We start from the raw sequence: 9,395 nt of genomic DNA on the forward strand, positions 1-9,395 counted from the left end.
TTCAAATGTCAACACAGCAATGTCACCTCAGGTGGAAGAAGAACTTATAGAATTGACAACAAACGAGGAAATAAAAATCAAGTTCAAAAATGGTTACCAAGAATTTTGGCTACAAAAACCGATCTCGCAATTGTACCCTTGATAGCATTCCCATCGTCATATTTGTGTGAACGTGGATTTAGTGCTGTGACAACACTGCTTACTAAAAATAGAAATCGTTTGCTTGTTACCGAACGAGGCGACTTGCGACTGTTCTTGAGTAAATTGGAACATGATATTAACAAACTTATTAAACAGCATCAGATTCATCCTTCACATTAGTTTTTATATATGGATCGATTTTCTTTAGTTTTATTTTTAATAAAAGATTCTCTGTTTTAATACAATAAAGTTGTGTTTCAATAATCATTCTTATTGGCAGGTGGAGCCCGTAAGAATTAACTTGAGACCTAAGCGCCGCAAGGTAACATACAACTACTGCGCTCAGGTTTCAAGTTGCTGGTTATAGTAAAAGTTTCGTTTAGAATTCTCCGTTAATATACATATATAGGTCACAATAATTAATTTGAAGTTATAGTGGTTTTTAAATAGGTGAAAAAATGAGGGCGCTAAAAAAATATTTAATCTCAAAGTGGGCGGTAGACAAAATAAGTTTGGAAACCACTGCTCTAGTTGATCCCATAAAGGTATTACTACCACATTTGCATATGAAATTGGGCTTAATGAAGAATTTTGTTAAGACAATGGACAGAAATGGAAGACGGTTCTTGTATCTGAAACAAAAATTGCCAAGGGTCAGTGAAGCAAAAATTAAGGAGGGCATATTTGTGGGTCCGCAAATAAGAGAACTATTGAAAGATAAAACATTTGATGAAATGCTCAATAAAGATCTTGTGAGTGGACTGTTCAACATGTCCCTTAAAATTCACTTTCTGAACTCACTTCTGAATTTTTCCCCCGAAAAATTAGGGGCAGAAAAACATTTTAAGGTACTCTTTGGTTAATAAAATAATATAACAATAATATATCTATCGCTGCTTTATTTTAACAAAAATCCTTATAGCAAAAAAACTGCTTCGCTTCACAGGAGCCTCAAATTCATTTTACTACACTTGAGAGTTCTATTGAGCTCAGTTTTGTGAAATCGCCAAATCTAATTCGTATTTCCAGTGCGCATCATACATATTGAAATTTACGTGAATTATCTCGTTATCTTCGCGTTTATCACAAATATAATGGGAAATCCATATGAATTGACAAATCTGTACGAACTGGATGTCAAAAAATGTGAACAAAGAGATACATGTTTCGCTTGGTATTAGTATATGTACATTTTGCTAGAACCATACAGAATTTACTCGCCCTTATCAGTGTGTTGCATCTTAGCTAAATGTTAAATAACATTCTCTGTTATAAGTAAGTAATGGATTTTTTTTTTTTAATTTTCGCTCGTAAGTCGGTTAAAAATGAACATTTTCTGAATTTTTTTTTCCAAACCCTTCTTATTGGATTACCTTCAAAGTGGTTCAGGCCATTTTCTATTTCATCCAACGGTTTAGTCAGCTATAGCGAACAGACAAAACCCCAACTTATTCATATACATATATAAGATTTATATTATTTAGAGAAAAAAAGAGAACATTCTTTTATTTTAGCATGTCCTATGAAGATACTAATTGCAAATTCCTTTTGTAACCGAATACCTACAAAAGAGGTCTAATCATACTTTTACGGACTATTCACTTTTTACACCCTATTAAGGATGAAATATCACTTGTCTGTTTTTATATAATCAATCCACATACAAAATAAAGAGAATTATATAAGTGTACATTTATGTAAATATGTATGTGTATTGTATATAAAATATAAAGTTCTTGATTTTTCTCGGAAACTTTCCCCCTTATTCGTGAACAGCTGTATAAATGGATTATTGTTTATAATAACTTAAATAGAAACATAAACAAAGATTCAACGAATTTGTTAATTATACTCAAAAGATAACTCTTCCTCTTCTTTACTGGTTATAGCGGAGTCCTTTCTTCTTATCGCAAGGTTGTGCCAAATGGAGATTCCAACCGAAGCCAGGTTCTTCTCCATTTGGTCTTTCCAAGGGAGTGGAGGTCTTCCTTATCCTCTGCTTCTCCCGGCGGGTACTGCGTGGAATACTTTTAGAGCTAGAGTGTTTTCGTCCATTCGGACGATAGGACCTGACCGACGTAGCCACTGTCTTTTAATTCGCTGAACTATGTCAATGTGATATTCGCCGTGGCCAACGCGCAGAGGACCATAAATATTCCGCCGAATTTCCTTCGAAAACTTGAAACGTCTACTCATCATATATTGTCATCGTCCATGCCCCTGTACCATATAGCAGGACGGGAATAATAAGTGAAAGTTTGGTGTTTGTCGAGAGAGAACTTTACTTCTCAATTGCCTACTCAGTTCGAAGTAGCACCTGTTGACAAGAGTTATTCTGAGTTTAATTTCGAGGCTGACATTGCTGTTAGTGTTAATACGGTTTCCATGATAGACGAAATTATCTACGGAGTTATGGCTGTCAACAGTGACGTGGGGGCCAGATTGAGGACAGGAGATATGTCGTATTGCCCTCGTTCACTAACAAATTCATTGCTTCGCTTCTTTATCCAGTCTTGAGAAAGCAGAACTATCGGCGCGGATGTTGCACCAACGATATAAATATCATCGACGTATGTACCTGCTCGATTCAGCTCCGCAGCTCGAATTATTTTTTCCAAAAGTAGATTGAAAAAGTCGCACGATAGAGAGTTGCTTTGTCTGAATCCTCGTTTGGTATCGAACGGCTCGGAGAGGTCCTTCCCGATCCCGACGGAGCTTTTGGTATTGCTCAGCGTCAGTTTGCGCAACCGGATTAGTTTTGCAGTGATATACAATTCACATATAGCGCATTAAAGGCAGCTCTATTTCTTGCTGCCAAAAGCAGCTTTGAAATTGATGAAGAGGTGGTATGTGTCGATTCCTTTTCCACGCGTCTTTTCAAAGACTGGCGCATGGTGAATATCTGGTCAGTTGTTGATTTGCCAGGCCGTACTGATAAATTTAATCAGTTTGTTGACAGTGGGCTTTAATCTTTTACATAACACGCTCGATATCCCAGTTGGTGTAGACTGAGTGGTCTCTCTTCTTGTGAATATGGCAGAGCACACTTAAATTCCAATCGTTGGGCAGGCTCTCGTCCGACCATATTTACAAAGCAGCTGATGCATGCTCTCCTTTTCAGTTTTTCACCGCCGTGTTTGAATAGCTCGGCCGGCAATCCATCAGTCCCCACCGCTTTGTTGTTCTTCAGACGGGTAACTGCTATTCCAACTTTTTCTTGGTCGGGCAATGGAACTTCTGCTCTATTATTATCGACTGAGGAATTGGGTTCGCCATCTCCAGAGGTTATGCCTTCACTGCTATTCAGCAGGCTGGATAAATATCCCCTCCATAATTTTAGCATGCTCTTGACGTCGGCTACTACATCACCTCTGGGGGTTCTACAAAAGTGTTCTCTGGTCTTTAAACCTTCAGTTTTTTTCAGCAAATGCATCTCGCTTTCCTCTTCAGTTCTCGATATCTATCGCACTTCTTGGATGGCGGTGATATCAGTTTTTTTCCCGGGAACTTCAACAAGTTGGGCAGCGGCACCTTCTCAATTAAAGGACCGGACATTCCAGGTGCATGCCCTCATATCATAATCTTTAAGGCATTTGTTATGGTCGTCATCAAAGGCGGCCGATGCTGTTGATTAGTTTTCATGGGGGACACTTTTTTTACGTGGCGGGTCCTGAGTAGCGATGGTTCTCCCTCTCACTTTGGCTCGACTTCAAGTGGATGTTCTTTGGCTATGCGTGGATACTTGATCTAATACCGGAAGTCGTTAGCTGCTTGAGCTATATGTAAAATAATCGCTTTTGGCCACTCCCAAGGACAGTCCCGTGGCATTTACTACAGTGACCATATAAAGGAGCGCAAGTTTGGTGTTGGATTCGTGGTGGGAGAGAGACTCCGTCGCCAAGTACTATCATTCACTCCGGTGAATGAACGTCTAGCCACAATCCGCATCAAAGCGAGGTTCTTCAACATATCGCTTATTTGCGCCCACGCCCCGACGGAAGAGAAGGACGATGTGAACAAAGATGCTTTATATGAGCGCTTGGAGCGCACCTATGAGAGCTGCCCCCACCACGATGTCAAAATCGTGCTTGACGACTTTAACTCCAGGGTGGGCAAAGAAGGTATCTTTGGTCACATCGTCCTTCTCTTCCGGATTGAGGCTGATCGACTTTGCCGGGGCCCGAAATATGGTTATCTGTAGTAATAGATTCCAGCACAAGAAAATACGTCAAGCTACTTGGCTGTTTCCGGATCAAAAAGCCACCAACCAGATCGATTATGTTGTGATAGACGGAAGACACGTCTCCAGTGTTCTAGACGTGCGTACGCTCCGAGGTCCTAACATCGACTCGGACCCCTATCATGTTGCAGCCAAGATTCGCAACCGCTTCTATGCAGCAAAAAACGCACGTCAACAAACACAAGGAAGGTTCGACGTCGAGAAGTTGCAATCACAACAGACAGTGGGACGGCATTTCAAACTCCTTACGTACAGCTGCAACCGAAACCATTGGTTTCCGGAAAATGCAAAAGAACAGCTGGTACGACGGGGAGTGCCGTGCTGCACCCGAGAGAAAACAGACTTCCTACCTCGCAACGTTACGATCGACCACAACACGTGCGAGATGGGATAGATACCGAGAGTTGAAGAGGGTAGCGAGACGCATTTGCAGACAGAAAAAGAAAGAGGCCGAAATGTGTGAGTATGAAGAGCTTGATAAGCTGGCCGACAGGGGTAATGCTCGAAAATTCTATGAAAAAATGCGGCGGCTGACAGAAGGTTTCAAGACCGGAGCATACTCTTGTAGTACCCCCAAAGGTGATCTAGTCACCGATGCCCAGAGCATACTTAAATTATGGAGGGAACACTTCTCCAGCCTACTGAATGGCAGTGAATATACAGCGCCAGGAGAAGGCGAACCCAATCCCCCAATCGAGGACGACGGAGCAGACGTTCCATTGCCCGACCATGAAGAGGTCCGAATATCAATTACCCGCCTGAAGAACAACAAAGCAGAGGGGGAAGATGGATTACCCGCGGAGCTATTCAAATACCGTGGCGAAGAACTGATAGGGAGCATGCATCAGCTTCTTTGTAAAATATGGTCGGACGAAAGCATGCCCAACGATTGGAATTTAAGTGTGCTCTGCCCAATTCACAAAAGGGGAGACCCCACAATCTGCGCCAGCTACCGTGGGATAAGCCTCCTCAACATCGCGTAACGGTTCTGTCGAGCGTATTGTGTGAAAGATTATCAGTGTGGCTTTAGACCTGGCAAATCACCAACCGACCAGATATTAACCATACGCCAAATCTTGGAAAAGACCCGTGAAAGGAGAATCGACTCACACCACCTCTACGTCGATTTCAAAGCTGCTTTGGACAGCACGAAAAAGAGCTGACTTTATGCCGCGATGTCTGAATTTGGTATCCTGCAAAACTAATACGGCTGTGTAAACTGACGTTGAGTAACACCAAAAGCTCCGTCAGGTTCGGGAAGAACCTCTTCGAGCCGTTCGATACCAAACGAGGTTTTAGACAAGGCGACCTATATATATTGATATCATCAGCCCCCACACCCGCGCCGTTAGTTCTGCTTTCTCCAGACTGGACAAGGAAGCAAAGCGAATGGGTCTGTTATCAAACAAACAGTCGTCGCACTTGCGACTTGGCTCTCACGTCACTGTTGACAGTCATAACTTTGAAGTTGTAGATAGTTTCGTATATTTGGGAACCAACATAAACACCACCAACAATGTCAGGATAACTCTTGCCAACAGATGCTACTTCGGACTGAGTAGGCAATTGAAAAGTAAAGTCCTCTCTCGACAAAAGGCAGCGGCTACGCTGGCTAGGTCATGTTGTTCGGATGGACGAAAACACTCCAGCTCTAAAAGTATTCGACGCAGTACCCGCCGGGAGAAGCAGAGGAAGAGGAAGACCTCCACTTCGTTGGAAGGACCAAGTGGAGAAGGACCTGGCTTCCCTTGGAATATCTAATTGGCGCCACGTTGTTAAATGGGCTATAATCGCGTAAGCGGTGTCTATGCCAGTAAAGAAGGAGAATATGTATATATATTTGCCGAGAAGTTATTTTTCAGACCTTTATCATCATAAAGTCAGTAACAAACTACGAGATTTCTCAATTGGACTCCAGTCGGGTATTAGCATTAGAGTAGCTGACTGGCTTAGGAGACGTTACCTATGTATGAATGGTTGGGTGTAAGAAAGGATAATTTTATTCGATCAGCTTCCAGTAAGATCTCACAGCTCCTGGGAGATCTTTCGCTTGGCTATGTTAAGGGAAAGATTTTCTACAGTATGAAAGAGCATTAAAAATAAGACCACAATGAAACAAAATTGTTATTACCGGTTTCAGACACAAGAACTATACTGATTGTACAATGAATAAAGCACAACGAAAAAACATAAAAAAAATGATTCTACCGGGATCAGTGCTAAAAAGAATCACAGAAAACTAAATAAATGAAATTATTAATCAAATATGTAATAATGTCTCATTTCTTTCGAATAGTTATTACATTAATACTTACCTATTTTTTGAGAAACTTTTTTATGCATATTTATGCACTACTCATTTTTGTGGCTGCAATATAATGTTTATACGACCTGAACTCATATAATGTAGTGCCTATTCAGAAAGCTTAACTCAAGGCTGCATTTATGCGGGATAAAGGCAATAAAGGCAAATTGGTAACGATGGCAACTCGGTTCTGTGACGAACATCCGTATGGCGGTAGCAACCTAGAAGAAACTGAACATAGCAAGGGCAGCTTCAGCTGTAGAAGCCTGGGAAGTCTTTTTAATGGACATTAAATGCTTTACAGACTAAGATAATTTGACATAGGCTTACCATCTTTCGAATAAGCTGCTTTATCAAAGGAGGGTTTACAAGCGGATCATAAGATTATTTGAATATTCATACCAAAAGCCACACCAGGAAATAACAATCCTTAGTCTTCGAACAAACTCTCGACGCTAAGGAAAATCAGTGCGCAAGCTTTACAAAAAAGCGTTCTAGTGAATTGGGCTTCTAAAGAAATAGCCTTACTGCAGAAAAGAAATAAGACCTATGGTAAAACGCCCTTAGAAAGTATTGTAAGCCTAATGGTACTTTCGCTATTATTGTAGAGCTCATCTTGACACAGCTACCACACAAAACTAATAATAAACAGTTTATCGCAAGTTTTAATTTTAGATATATGGAGGACTGCATTAGCTATCTTCACACAGAAAGTGTGGCCAAACCCTATAGGATATAGAGGCATGAAGAAATTCGTTAGTGACATCAGAACAACTGCCTTGAAACGAAGTCTACTACATCCAAATCAACGTATAGGCGAATATGGTAAATATACAAACACCCATTCAATTGTTATACGAGCAATAGGAGGAAGCCAAGTTAATGCTGTTGTCATGAGAAAGGTAAATGCGATATGATAAAGTACGCATATTGATGAATATGATTGCAGCTTATAAAGCCAATTATGACACTTTTTATTAATCTCTGGCATCCAGTTGCCATAGTTTTCTTTACCTAATGGTTACCTAATCACCTAAAGCTAGTCGAGATAGATATAGGGTTATGTGTATATAAATGATCAGGAAGTTGAAATCCGGGTGAATGTCTATCTGTCCGTCCGTCCGTGCAAGCTATAACTTGAGATATTTCGTTTAAATTTGGTATGTGAGTTCCTTTGTAAAAAAATTTCGAGTTCGTAGATGGGCGTAATCGGACCACTGCCACGCCCACATATCGCCATTAACCGCAAACATATAAAGTGCCATAACTAAGCACTAAATTAAGATATAAAGCTGTAGTTTGATACAGAAGAAAACATTTTTGAAAAAGTGGGCGAGGCCTCGTCCTCTAAAAAGTTGAATGTACATATCTCCTAAACCACTTAAGCTACACAACCAAATTTGCTAAATATAAATCTTATAAGAATTTCTACCGATAGTGTGAAAATTGATAAATTCGGAGGATAACGGTACTATTAAACAAGTAAGGAAGGGCTAAGTTCGGGTGTCACCGAACATTTTATACTCTCGCATGATAAAGTGATAATCGAGATTTCATTATACGTCATTTACATATTTTTCAAATACCGTATTTTTGTAAAGTTTTATTCCGCTATCATCATTGGTTCCTAATGTACTATATGTATATTATACAGAGAAAGCATCAGATGGAATTCAAAATAGCGTTATATTGGAAAAAGGCGTGGTTGTGAACCGATTTCACCTATATTTCGTACATGTCATCAGGGTGTTAAGAAAATATTATATACCGAATTTCATTGAAATCGGTGGAGTAGTTCCTGAGATATGGTTTTTGGTTCATAAGTGGGCGAGGCCACGCCCATTTTCAATTTTTAAAAAAGCCTGGGTGCAGCTTCCTTCTGCAATTTCTTCCGTAAAATTTAGTGTTTCTGACGTTTTTTGTTAGTCCGTTAACGCACTTTTAGTGATTTTCAACATAACCTTTGTATGGGAGGTGGGCGTGGTTATTATCCGATTTCTTCCATTTTTGAACTGTATATGGAAATGTCTGAAAAAAACGGCTCTGTAGAGTTTGGTTGACATAGCTATAGTAGTTTCCGAGATATGTACAAAAAACGCCCACTTTTCCAAAAAATGGCGTCCAAATATGCTTCTCTCTAATGCGATCCCTTGTGCCAAATTTCACTTTAATATCTTTATTTATGGCTTAGTTATGACATTTTATAGGTTTTCGGTTTCCGCCATTTTGTGGGCGTGGCAGTTGGCCGATTTTGCCCATCTTCGAACTTAACCTTCCTATGGAGCCAAGGAATACGTGTACCAAGTTTCATCATGATATCTCAATTTTTACTCAAGTTACAGCTTGCACGGACGGACGGACGGACAGACATCCGGATTTCGACTCTACTCGTCACCCTGATCACTTTGGTATATATAACCCTATATCTGACTCGTTTAGTTTTAGGACTTACAAACAACCGTTATGTGAACAAAACTATAATACTCTCCTTAGAAACATTGTTGCGAGAGTATAAAAATACTTAAAGCCCGATAAATCAATAACCAAATAAGCCTGAGACATTAAATTTATTAGTATTTTCTTATATTCTTTAGTCACACTGTGAAAATTCATGAAATCAGACAACAGCCACGCCTACTTCCCATATAGCACAATTTTAAAATCCACTTGATTTGTTCAAAATATGGTTGAATTTTATCCAGTAGTTCC

General features: G+C 40.0%; 1 protein-coding gene across 1 annotated transcript in view; it reads left to right on the plus strand.

Moving 5' to 3' along the window:
- Positions 1–4,995, plus strand: part of LOC126757482 (craniofacial development protein 2-like) — a 467,204-nt gene extending 462,209 nt beyond the window's left edge. The window contains exon 2 of the mRNA XM_050471428.1: positions 4,922–4,995. The gene's annotated coding sequence lies outside the window, so the exon portion shown is untranslated. The remainder of the gene's footprint in view (positions 1–4,921) is intronic.
- Positions 4,996–9,395: the final 4,400 nt, after the last annotated feature.

The sequence above is a fragment of the Bactrocera neohumeralis genome, chromosome 2 (genome assembly GCF_024586455.1).
Source record: "Bactrocera neohumeralis isolate Rockhampton chromosome 2, APGP_CSIRO_Bneo_wtdbg2-racon-allhic-juicebox.fasta_v2, whole genome shotgun sequence".
NCBI classification, from domain to species: Eukaryota; Metazoa; Arthropoda; class Insecta; order Diptera; family Tephritidae; genus Bactrocera; species Bactrocera neohumeralis.